Source organism: Arvicola amphibius, chromosome 6 (genome assembly GCF_903992535.2).
Source record: "Arvicola amphibius chromosome 6, mArvAmp1.2, whole genome shotgun sequence".
NCBI lineage: Eukaryota > Metazoa > Chordata > Mammalia > Rodentia > Cricetidae > Arvicola > Arvicola amphibius.
Window position 1 is genome coordinate 41,946,231 of NC_052052.2, and position 13,057 is coordinate 41,959,287.

The 13,057-nt window shown below is 42.9% G+C and overlaps 1 long non-coding RNA gene across 1 annotated transcript in view; it reads left to right on the forward strand.

The window, feature by feature from the left end:
- The window catches only part of LOC119817688, an 84,475-nt gene extending 74,599 nt beyond the window's left edge, over nucleotides 1-9,876 (forward strand). The window contains exon 3 of the long non-coding RNA XR_005285931.1: nucleotides 9,429-9,876. This is a non-coding gene — a long non-coding RNA (uncharacterized LOC119817688). The remainder of the gene's footprint in view (nucleotides 1-9,428) is intronic.
- Nucleotides 9,877-13,057: the final 3,181 nt, after the last annotated feature.

The following is a 13,057-nucleotide window of genomic DNA, read 5'->3' on the forward strand; positions in this document are numbered from 1 at the left end:
TGCTTCAGAGCAAAGCTGTGGTTACAAGTTGCACTATGTATGCATGTACGTATGTATGTATGCATGTATGTATACATGTGTGTATGTTTGTATGTGTGTATGTGTTTTACACAACTCAAGAGAGATGCCTGCATCTTTTATTTCACATGTGCTCATGACATGTGGGCTCTTTAACCTATGAGCCCATTGAGGGCATCCTTCTTCTCCAGGTCTAGGAGTGATTCTGGGCAGAGAAACCATGGTGGCCTCTTTTGTCTAGACGTGATAGAACCAGCTCTTAAAGAAACACAGTGAAGGTCAGAGCTCCTTTCATAGGCTAGGCTTAGGTTCCTCATTATTTCATTGCACCTTGGGGTCCAAGGAAGCTATCTTTATGGGCAGAAAAGACGGCATGGATGTACTCTGAGCTGGTATCTAATTTGAACCAGAGAAATTATATTTACATTTTAAAATCCATTTTATATATTGCACTTCTGCCATTATTTTGCTGGAGGGATTAGCAAAATTAGATTTGATTATAGAATGGAAAATGAGGTTTGATGCAGTTGCCACTGATTACTTGGAGCCTTGTTATCACTAAGAACACTGTGTCCTTGAAAGGACAGTTAGCCATCCTGAGGCCCTGTCAGAAAGCCAACACTCGACCCAGAACCCCCTACCCCGCCTCATCCTCCCGTCTTTGGGGCCACAAAATCCCACAGCTCAGCCTGTTTGGGCGCCGGGGTCCTGGAATTGAGTGCACCCAGGCCGGTGGGAGGTCCCCTCCTTCATTAGCCTGCCTCCAGCAAGTCAGGCCCTTTGTCAGCAAGCTGCTTGGCCTGCAAGGAGACCTGACAGTCGGCCAGAGGATCCAACATTCATTGGGGTGAGTGAGGAGTGAGTGCCTGAACCGGGCAGCTGCCCAGAGAGGGACCACTGACATTCCCCAATTCTCCCCCCCCACCCGCACACTTCCTGCTCTTCCTGCAGGGGTTATTCTCCCCGGATACTGCTTCTCTCTTCTTGTCCCTTCCCAGCTTGCACCCAGAACCCCCTACCCCGCCTCATCCTCCCGTCTTTGGGGCCACAAAATCCCACAGCTCAGCCTGTTTGGGTGCCGGGGACCTGGAATTGAGTGAACCCAGGCCGGTGGGAGGTCCCCTCCTTCATTAGCCTGCGTGTAGCAAGGTAGGCCCTTTGTCAGCGAGCTGCTTGGCCTGCAAGGAGACCTGACAGCCTGCCAGAGGATCCATCATTCATTGGGGTGAGTGAATTGAATTCATAGGGGGAAATTGAACTTCTAAAAGAAGACCCAAAGGGGATTATTCAGAGGAAGAAATGGGCAGGCGCCAATGCAAGAGTTCCTCCAACAATTTGAATAACAACATGAAAGCACCAGAACCCAACGAAGTTATAACAGGAGGACTTGAACACACTAATCAAGAAGAAGTAGAAAAATTGACTTTATGAAAGTAATAGAGTCCCTTAAACAGGAGGTGAAAAACTCCCTTAAGGAAATGGACGAGAAGAATAACAAAAAGTTTGAAGAATTGAGTAAATCCGTGAATGATATCCTAGGAAACCAAGAAAAAACAATCAAACAGATAATGGAAACAGTGCAAGACTTGAAAACTGAAATGGAGGCAAGGAAGAAAATACAACCCGAGGGCCAGCTGGATATGGAAAATCTATGTAAACGAACAGAGACTACAGAAAGAAGCATAACCAACAGAATACAAGAGATAGAAGAAAGAATCTCAGATTCTGAAGATACCATAGAGAAAATAAACGCACTGATCAAAGAAAACAGCAAATCCAACAAATTCTCATCACAAAACATTCAGAAAATCTGGGACACAATAAAAAGACCAAACCTAAGAATAATAGGCATAGAAGAAGGAGAAGAATTACAGCTCAATGGCCCAGAAAATATATTTAATAAAATTATAGAAGAAAACTTACCAAACCTAAAGAAAGATATTCCTATTAAGGTTCAAGAAGCTTACAGAACACCAAATAGACTGGATCAAAAACAAAAAACAAAAAACAAAAAAACATCCCCCCGCCATATTATAATCAAAACACAAAACATACAGAATAAAGAAAGAATATTAAGAGCTGCAAAGGAAAAAGGTCAACTAACATATAAAGGAAAACCTATCAGACTAACACCTGACTTCTCTATGGAAACCATGAAAGCCAGAAGGTCCTGGATAGATGTTTTGCAAAAACTAAGAGACCATGGATGCAAGCCCAGATTACTATACCCAGCCAAGCTTTCATTCACTATAAATGGAGAAAACAAAATATTCCAGGATAAAAACAAATTTAAACAACACATAGCCACAAATCCAGCCTTACAGAAAGTAATAGAAGGAAATTCACAAACAAAGGAGTCCAGCATTGCCCAAAATAACTCAGACATCTAGTGACCCTTCACCAGCACATCTCAAAGAAAGGAAACACACAATCTCTACTACCAAATAAAAAATGACAACCGGAGTTAACATCCACTGGTCATTAATATCACTTAATATCAATGGACTCAATTCACCTATAAAAAGGCACAGGCTAAGAGATTGGATACAAAAACAGGATCCAACATTCTGCTGTTTACAAGAAACACACCTCAACCACAAAGACAGACATCTACTCAGAGTAAAGGGTTGGGAAAAGGTCTATCAAGCAAATGAACCTAAGAAACAAGCGGGTGTGGCCATACTAATTTCTAACAAAGTTGACTTCAAACTAAAATCAATCAGAAGAGATGGAAAGGGACACTTTATACTCATTACAGGAAAAATCTATCAGAATGAAGTCTCAATCCTGAATATCTATGCCCCTAATACAAAAGCACCCACTTACATAAAAGAAACATTACTAGAACTCAAGGCAGCCATCAAACCAAACACACTGATAGTGGGAGACTTCAACACTTCTCTCTCACCAATGGACAGGTCAATTCGACAGAAACCTAACAGAGAATTAAGAGACTTAATAGAGGTAATGAACCAAATGGACTTAACAGACATCTATAGAACATTCCACCCAAACAGGAAAGAATATACCTTCTTCTCTGCGGCTCATGGAACCTTTTCGAAAATTGACCACATACTCGGTAACAAAGCAAACTTCCACAGTTACAAAAACATATTAGTAACCACCTGCATCTTATCGGATCACCATGGATTAAAATTAGAATTCAACAACAATGCTACCCCCAGAAAGCCTACAAACTCATGGAAACTGAACAGTCAACTACTGAACCACACCTGGGTCAAGGAAGAAATAAAGAAAGAAATTAAAGTCTTTCTTGAATTTAATGAAAATAAAGACACAACATACTCAAACTTATGGGACACTATGAAAGCAGTGCTAAGAGGAAAATTCATAGCACTAAGTGCCCACTTAAAAAAAAAAACGGAGAAAGCACACATTGGAGACTTAACAGCACACCTGAAAGCTTTAGAAAAGAAAGAAGCAGACTCACCTAGGAGGAGTAGAAGGCTGGAAATTATCAAACTGAGGGCAGAAATCAACAAAATAGAAACACAGAAAACAATCCAAAGAATCAATGAAACAAGAAGCTGGTTCTTGGAGAAAATCAACAAGATTGACAAACCCCTAGCCAAACTAATCAAACGGCAGAGAGAGAACACACAAATTAATAAGATCAGAAATGAAAAAGGGGACATAACCACAGACACAGAGGAAATTCAGAGAATCATTAGATCTTACTACAAAAGCCTGTATGCCACAAAATTGGAAAATGCAAAAGAAATGGACACTTTTTTAGATAAGTACCATATACCAAAGTTAAACCAGGACCAGGTGAATGCTCTAAATAGTCCTGTTAGTCGCGAAGAATTAGAAACTGTTATCAGAAACCTCCCTACCAAAAAGAGCCCAGGACCTGATGGGTTCAATGCAGAATTCTACCAGAACTTCCAAGAAGACCTAATACCTATACTCCTTAAGGTATTTCATAATATAGAAACAGAACAGTCATTGCCAAATTCCTTTTATGAAGCTTCAATTACCCTGATACCTAAACCACACAAAGACTCAACCAAGAAAGAGAATTACAGGCCAATCTCACTTATGAACATCGATGCAAAAATTCTCAATAAAATACTGGCAAACAGAATCCAAGAACACATTAGAAAAATTATCCACTATGATCAAGTAGGCTTCATCCCAGAGATGCAGGGCTGGTTCAACATACGAAAATCTATCAATGTAATCCATCATATAAATAAACTGAAGGATAAAAACCATATGATCATCTCATTAGATGCAGAAAAAGCATTTGACAAAATTCAGCACCCCTTTATGATAAAGGTCTTGGAGAGATTAGAGATACAGGGGTCATTCCTAAATATAATAAAGGCTATTTACAGCAAGCCGACAGCTAACATCAAATTAAATGGAGAGAAACTCAAGGCCATCCCACTAAATTCAGGAATGCGACAAGGCTGTCCACTCTCTCCTTATCTCTTCAATATAGTACTTGAAGTTCTAGCAATAGCAATAAGACAAAACAAGGGGATCAAGGGGATTCGAATTGGAAAGGAAGAAGTTAAACTTTCATTATTTGCTGATGATATGATAGTGTACATAAGCGACCCGAAAAACTCCACCAAAGAACTCCTACAGCTGATAAACTCCTTTAGTATCGTGGCAGGTTACAAGATCAACTCCAAAAAATCAGTTGCCCTCCTATATACAAAGGATAAGGAAGCAGAGAAAGAAATCAGAGAAGCGTCACCTTTCACGATAGCCACAAATAGCATAAAATATCTTGGGGTAACTCTAACCAAGGAAGTGAAAGACCTATTTGACAAGAACTTTAAGTCTTTGAAGAAAGAAATTGAAGAGGACACCAGAAAATGGAAGGATCTCCCTTGCTCTTGGATTGGGAGGATCAACATAGTAAAAATGGCAATACTACCAAAGGCAATCTATAGATTTAATGCAATCCCCTTAAATATCCCATCAAAATTCTTCACAGATCTTGAGAGGACAATAATCAACTTTATATGGAAGAACAAGAAACCCAGGATAGCCAAAACAACCTTATACAATAAAGGAACTTCTGGAGGCATTACCATCCCTGACTTCAAACTCTATTACAGAGCTACAGTATTGAAAACAGCTTGGTATTGGCATAAAAATAGAGAAGTCGACCAATGGAATCGAATAGAAGATCCAGATCTTAACCCACAAATCTATGAACACCTGATTTTTGATAAAGGAGCTAAAAGCACATAATGGAAGAAAGAAAGCATCTTCAACAAATGGTGCTGGCATAATTGGATGTCAACCTGTAGAAGAATGAAAGTAGATCCGTGTCTATCACCATGCACAAAACTCAAGTCCAAATGGATTAAAGACCTCAATATCAATCTGAACACACTGAACCTGTTAGAGGAGAAAGTGGGAAGTACTCTACAACATTTGGGCACAGGAGACTGCTTCCTACGTATAGCCCCAGCAGCACAGACATTAAGGGCAACATTGAATAAATGGGACCTCCTAAAGCTGAGCAGCTTCTGTAAAGCAAAGGACACTGTCACTAAGACAAAAAGGCAGCCTACTGACTGGGAAAAGATATTCACCAACCCGGCAACAGACAAAGGCCTGATCTCCAAAATATATAAGGAACTCAAGAGACTAGACTTTAAAATGCTAATTAACCCAATTAAAAAATGGGGCACTGAACTGAACAGAGAATTCTCAACAGAAGAAGTTCGAATGGCCAAAAGACACTTAAGGGCATGCTCAACCTCCTTAGCAATCAGGGAAATGCAAATCAAAACAACGCTGAGATACCATCTTACACCTGTCAGAATGGCTAAAATCAAAAACACCAATGATAGCCTTTGCTGGAGAGGATGTGGAGTAAGGGGTACACTCATCCATTGCTGGTGGGAATGCAAACTTGTGCAACCGCTTTGGAAAGCAGTGTGGAGGTTTCTCAGGAAATTTGGGATCAACCTACCCCAGGACCCAGCAATCCCACTATTGGGAATTTACCCAAGAGATGCCCAATCATATTACAAAAGCATTTGTTCAACTATGTTTATAGCAGCATTATTTGTAATAGCCAGAACCTGGAAACAACCTAGATGCCCTTCAGTGGAAGAATGGATGAAGAAAGTGTGGAATATATACATATTAGAGTACTACTCGGCGGTAAAAAACAATGACATTTTGAATTTTGCATGCAAATGGATGGAAATAGAAAACACCATCCTGAGCGAGGTAACCCAGGCCCAAAAAGATGATCATGGGATGTACTCACTCATAATTGGTTTCTAGTCATAAATAAAGGACATTGAGCCTATAATTCGTAAAAAATCCTAGAGAAGCTATATAAGAAGGTGAACCCAAAGAAAAACATATAGTTAATCTCATGGATATTGGAAGTAGACAAGATTGCCGGACAAAAAATTGGGAACATGGGGGTGGGGTGGGATGGGGGGATGGGGGATGGGGAGAGAAAAGTGTGAAGTGGAGGATGGGAAGAGCTTGGGGGAATAGGATGGTTGGGATATAGGAAGGGTGGATATGGGAACAAGGAATTATATATCTTAGTTAAGGGAGCCATTCTAGGGTTGGCAGAGACTTGACTCTAGAGGGGTTCCCAGGTGTCCAGGAAGACGCCCCCAACTAGTTCCTTGGGCAGCTGAGGAGAGGGTGCCAGAAATGTCCAGATCCTATTGTCATACTCATGAATATCTTGCATATCACCATAGAACCTTCACCTGGCATTGGATGGAGAAAATGACAGAGCCCCACATAGGAGCACCAGACTGAGCTCTCAAGGTCCTGATGAGGAGCAAAAGGAGGGAGATCATGAGCAAGGAAGCCAGGACCGCGAGAAGTGCTTTTACCCCTTGAGACGGTGGGACAGATCTAACGGGAGACCACCAAGTCCAGTCGGAATGGGACTGATGGAACAGGGGACCAAACCGGACTCTCTGAATGTGGCTGACGGTGGAGGAGGACTGAGAAACCAAGGACAATGGCAATGAACATGAACTCTACAGCATGGACGGGCTCACTGTGAGCCTTGTCAGTTTGGTTGCTCACCTTCCTGGACTTAGGGGGAGCTGGGAGGACCTTGGACTTAACATAGTGAAGGGAACCCTGATGGCTCTTTATCTTTGGAGAGGGGTGGAGTGGGAGTATGGGTGGAAGGGAGGGGAGGGAAGAGGGAGGAGGAAGGGAGGAGATGGAAATCTTGAATAAAAAATGAGAAAAAGAAAAAAAATAGCTGACAAATATAATTAAAAAAAATAAAACATACCCTTGAGTCTCAGACATAGTATTAGAATTTTTAATATAATTTTTAAATTATATATTATATATATATTTCTTAAACTGTACATAATTTTTACTTCCAGTCGAGAGGCATACTTGGATATCTGTGATTCTAGGTGACAGATGTAACATTAGGCCCAAAAGGAAGGGACTCAGTTAACTTGATTCAGATAAACACTAAACTTGCTCATCAGAGAATTACTTATGTTCCTGGTAAGAAATCTGGGTTCTGAACAAAACCTCAAACAAGAGTAATCTCAGTAGGAGGGATGGAACTTACTCTTAGATTATCTTACATTTTATTGGCTTTTTTTTGTTTTTTTCGAGACAGGGTTCCCTGTAGTTTCTAGAGCCTGTCCTGGAACTAGCTCTTGTAGACCAGGCTGGCCTCGAACTCAGAGATCCATCTGCCTCTGCCTCCCGAGTGCTGGGATTAAAGGCATGCACCACCACCACCTGACCCTACATTTTAAACTATAAAAAGATGGAGCCTGAAAAGAAACTGACAAGAAAAAAATCACACAATTAACCTGACTAAAATAGGGATTCTCTTTAACTTTCTTGTTTTGCAGCTATTCAAGCATGAGGTGTGAGACCCTGCCAGTGTCGCTGAGTGTGCGCTTGAATCCTAGTGAACAGCTTCACCTCACTTCACTGTACAAGTGAACACAGCCAAACACATGTAGCTTATGATGTTGAGGGTGTTTAAAACCTCAATCCATGATTGTGTTTAAACAATTGAAACAGTTGACCAGGTTCTGATTGGCAGACTCTCAACTGTTAGACTTTAAATGATATAAAATAGTCTCTAGTTCTTGAAGCCAAAATATGCCTAGAGGTGGGACAGAATTCGGCATTGTGAGGAAGGGGGCTTGAAGCTGATGTCACAGAGGTTGGCTTAGAGCTGGTGGTAATCTCTAGCATCCCTGGCAGACCTTATCCCTCCCTCGGTGGAGTACATTGGTCTATCTCTGAACTGCTCAAAGAGAGTTGTTTAGATCCTTTTCTCAAATCACAGGTTTGAGAAACTGCCGGTTTCTGAAGCAGCCTATATCAGAAACCCTTTCCTCCTATTTGGAGGTGTGTGCGCACACGTGTGTGCACACACGTGCACGCGCGTGCTTTAAGTAATTGTCGTTAATTCAGTGCTAGACATCTTAACTTTGGTAAGTATGCTTTGTAGGCATATTGTTTTCTGTAGTCTCTGGGCGTGCTGCTCCCCAGTTCCTGATAGTAGACTAAGTCCAGGAAAGGAGGACTTGGTGGGAGGGTTAAGTGTTTAGCAGGGAGACACATAGCCTGCTAGAAGACAGAATGAGGCACAAGAAACTTCTGAGAAAGCTGGCTCATGGTCTCAGCAATCCTGTTTCAGCCTCAGCGAGGGGTTGGCTGGACACCTTCAGAATCTTTTTAACCCTGAGATAACATGTCCTACTTTGTTTAATTGTGGGGGTCTCCCAACCCTCAAAAATCCTGCTTTTAACATAATTTTTTCTCAGCGTTGTAGGGCAGTAACATTTTGAAGTGTCATTCCCTCAGTCCTGAAACAGCTCTCCCCAGTGTACTTGCTGGAGGAAGTTGACTCAGGGAGCACAGTTGGGAAGGTGTGGGAAGCTCCAGTGCAGACTTTTCATTCGCTCAGGGTCCTTCACTGCCTCTGAACACTAATCACTTTCTACTGTCATCCTCCTTTCCTGGTATCTGGATTTTACTATCAAGTCTCTTTTTGTTGTTTTTTTTTTTTTGATATTTTGTTGATTGTTTTTTTGTTTTTCAAGAAGGGTTTCTCTGTGTAGCTTTGAAGACTGTCCCGGAAACTAGCTCTGTAGTGCAGGCTGGCCTTAAACTCAGAGATCCACCAGTTTCTGCCTCCCAGATGCTGGGATTAAAGTCTTGGGCCACTAATGCCTGGATCAAATCCCTTTTCAACCACAAATAAACTCTCTTACCCACCTGAGGTCAGCGTGGACCTCCCTGGCCAGAGTTCCTTCTACTTACACACATGAAGATCCATGCTTGGGACCTTTCTTCTTCACTGGGGAATGGGACATGGGGCAGCAATGGCCAAGTGGCTGCTGAATTTGGGAGTGAAGACAACTCCTCTGCCCGATCTTCTCTTCCAGGTGTGAAAGATGTTAGACATGAAAATGAAGATTCTTCTTGGCGTTGCTGGCGGTCTACTGTTTATTATGTATATGCTGTTAATTTATGTTTATTATCTTACCTGTAAAGCAGCCAAGGAAGTCAAATTCGCAAATTGTCAAGATGTTGAAAAGTGTGTTGAACCAAGAAAATTTACTCAAGAAGAGATCATCGAGGTCAAACAGATTTTTGATAATTCTTGTAACCTGCAGTACTATGAGGAGTGTAGCACCTATGCAGATTCTGACACCCTGCCACCATGTATTTGTGGCCTCAGTGATGGCTGAGATGGAACCCAAAATTATCACAATCAGTATTTCTTTGTTAGTAGAATATTTTGTTTTTCAAATTAATTTCTGTTATGTTTATTCTTATTTATCCTTTAATATGGTTTTATGTTCTTTGTATAAATGCACCATAATAAAAATAGTCTTATACATTCAAAAAAAAAAAAAAAAAAAAAAGAAAGCCAACACTCAGACCCCCGTGCCATGCATTGTGCTTTTCTTGCCTGTGGAGGCCATAGTAACACCATACACAGGCTCTTTCTGTACTGATCCAAGAGCAGAGTTCAGTGATCCATCCAGCCTCCTCCTTGAGTTGTCCTGGCTTGTGACTGACCAGACACTTTCCCCTTGTTTATTACTTGGTAAGGTATAATAGTAGGCACCAAGTGAGCTCTCTCCTGTCCACTGTGTTATCTCCTCCCTGCCATCTTCCTTCTATATTCACTCAAAGACATGCTGTCTTGGTTTGCTTTCTGTTGCCGTGGTGAATACCACGATCAAAGGCAGCCTGGGGAGAAAAGGATTTGTTCTCCCTTACAGCTTTCATCGTGAATTAAAATCAGGGCAGTAATTCAAGGCAGGAACCTGGAGGCAGGAACCAAAGCAGAAGCCATGGACTATAACACTACCAACAGACTCACTTCTCACGATGCATTCAGCCTGCTTTCTTATAGCACCCAGGACCACCTTCCTGGGGTGGCACCACCCACAATGTGCTGGTCCTCCTACCTCAGTCTTTAGTAAAGAAAATGCCCTACAAACTACAGAAATCTGATGGAGGTATCAGATTTCTCAATTTCTTAATTGAGGTTTCCTTTTCCCAGATGACACTAGCTTGGGTCAAGTGGACAAAAACCTAATCAGGACACATGCATTTCTTCCTACCATGGACCACTCATCCCAGGATAGTATCCTAGCAACAAGACCTACCTATGTTAGTCTCTATTGTCCTTCTTTCTAATTTCTCATGGTCTGTCCTGTCTTATTTCCTCTCCCTCCCCTCTCCTGCCTCCTCCTTCTTTGATATCATGTTCTCTCTCTATTTCTACCTTACCTTACCCCTTATTGAATTTACTCTCTTTCTCTGTTCACTCATGGTTCTGTCTTTTGCTTTTGTTTCCTCTCTGTTTCTTTTGCTGGACTCTCTATTGCTGTGTCAGTCTCCCCAGCTTTCCTACTCTCTTCTAGACTGTGCATCTGTGTGCAAACTGTGTGTGCGTCGTGGTGGAGGGGGCGGTGCAAAGACCTTCTGAGTTTCTTTTTACCCTGGCTTGGGATGATCAAGAACATGCAGCACAATGGAAATGTGGCCAGGGAGTTATGTTGGGGTGGCAACCTGGGCACTTGAGTATTCTACTGGGAGCTTGACTGTTTTCCTATTGGCCACATGAGTTATGGAAGAGGTCTGAGGGAGGGTATGAATGTGAGAGTATAGCAGTCAGTAAAAGGAGCTGCTCAGCCTTTGGAGACAGGGGAGGAGCTGCAGTGGTGCTGGAGCAAGGGAGGAGGGGGAGTGAAGGATGTGCTCCTCCAGTTACACCACGACCTCCCATAAAGCAGTGCTTCTCATCCTTCCTAATGCTGCCACCTTTAAAACAGTAGGGACTGATGGAGGCATTTTCTCCCTTGAGGTTTCCTCTTCCCAGATGGCTCTAGTTTGTGTCAAGTTAACAAAAACCTGATCAGGACACACGCATCACTTCCTACCACGGACCGCTCATCTCAGCATGGTATCTTCATAACAAGGCCTACCTATGTCAGTCTTTTATGACCCCCCTTCCCCAACCACAACATTATTTTCATTGCTGTATCATAACTAATTTTGCTACTGTTATCAGCCATAATGAAAATATTTCTGGAGATGGAGGTTTGCCAAATGGTCGTGACCCACAGCTTGAGAACCACTGCCCCTGTGCTTATGAGAGGTTTCACGTTCACAGAGTGACATGGGGCAAGCTGTATTGTGCTGAAGACCCTCAGGACGCTCTGGGAAGAGAAGTGATAAGGTCCAGCTGAGTGGGAGCAGGCTGCTCAGAGCAGAGGAAAACAAGTTGTTTACAAGAGATTCAGGATCTGGTGGTCCACAGTCCCCAAGAAGACCTGAAGGAATTTGTGTGTGTGTGTGTGTGTGTGTGTGTACGAAAGAAGGGGGCACCCAGAGGAAGCACCTAGTCACACGAGTGGGCTTCCTGGAGGAAGTGATGCCTGAGTTGAATTTGACATGTGGAGTCCTTGCAGAGGCGTAGTTCTCAGAGCATGGCCTCCGGACCAACAACACCAGCAACACAAGGAATTTCCAAGAAGTACAAATTCTTGGGGTCCCACCCAGATCTGCTCCAGCTGCGGGTATGGGGCCCAGAAATCTAGTTTTAGCAAGTCCTTTCATGTTTCCTTAAGTTTGAGTACCACTGACCTGGGGGAGGGGGCAGTTCCCAAAGGATGCAGGGACAATGGGAAGGACAGGGAGGAAGATGGCCAGATAGACCTCAGTGTCTGACTGGTATGCAGGCTCACAGTATCTGTGGGCTGTAAGAGCAGCCTAGACATCTGGCTGTGGCAGAGACGGCAGAGTCCTGGAGACTGTGAAATCATGTGACATTATTCTGTAGGGATTTGAAGCCACTGAAAGGTTTTATAGAAGTCGCGTGCTCTGACTTCTCTTCACGCTGTGCTCTGGGCAATCAATGGCTCTCTTCCTTGCCCCCACCTCGGAAAGATCTGCAATCGCCCCCTCGTCCCTGGCTGGCTCAGGGACGGCAACTAGAGTTCTTTCGTGCCCACTTGAACTTATGGGTAGCTGCTGCCTCAGGGCCATTCGGCTGGAATCTGAGATTTGTGACTAATTAATCAAATTTGCCCGGAACATGGGAGGCAGAGAGTGGGGGTAGTGGTTCATGTGCTACATATTATATTCGAGTGATTCCTGCCAGATACTGAAAACAAAACGAACAAACACAAACAAAACCACATGCTCTCCAGAGCCCGTTTGCGCCTAGCTAGAATCGATCAGTACTAGCTAGAATCAGGTCCGCATTATGCGGGTGACAGTTATTTGATGGACCTGGAGTCTTTCCGCCTTGAGTACTCTACAATACAAAACCCTCTTCATACCTGACACGGTGGTTGACATTCTACCCTTGAGTCTTCTTTAGGGTAGGAGGGTAGGGCGGCTGAGGTCCCATGGAAGGAAGGATGCTACCAGAGAAAAGGGTTCAGCTCATCCTTGGCACATGGTTCATCAGCATCAATCAGTCACCTGCCAATCCAGGGCCCAGCCCTTAGGGGGATGCACAGACAGTTCAATAGAGGTTGGAATATTAAGA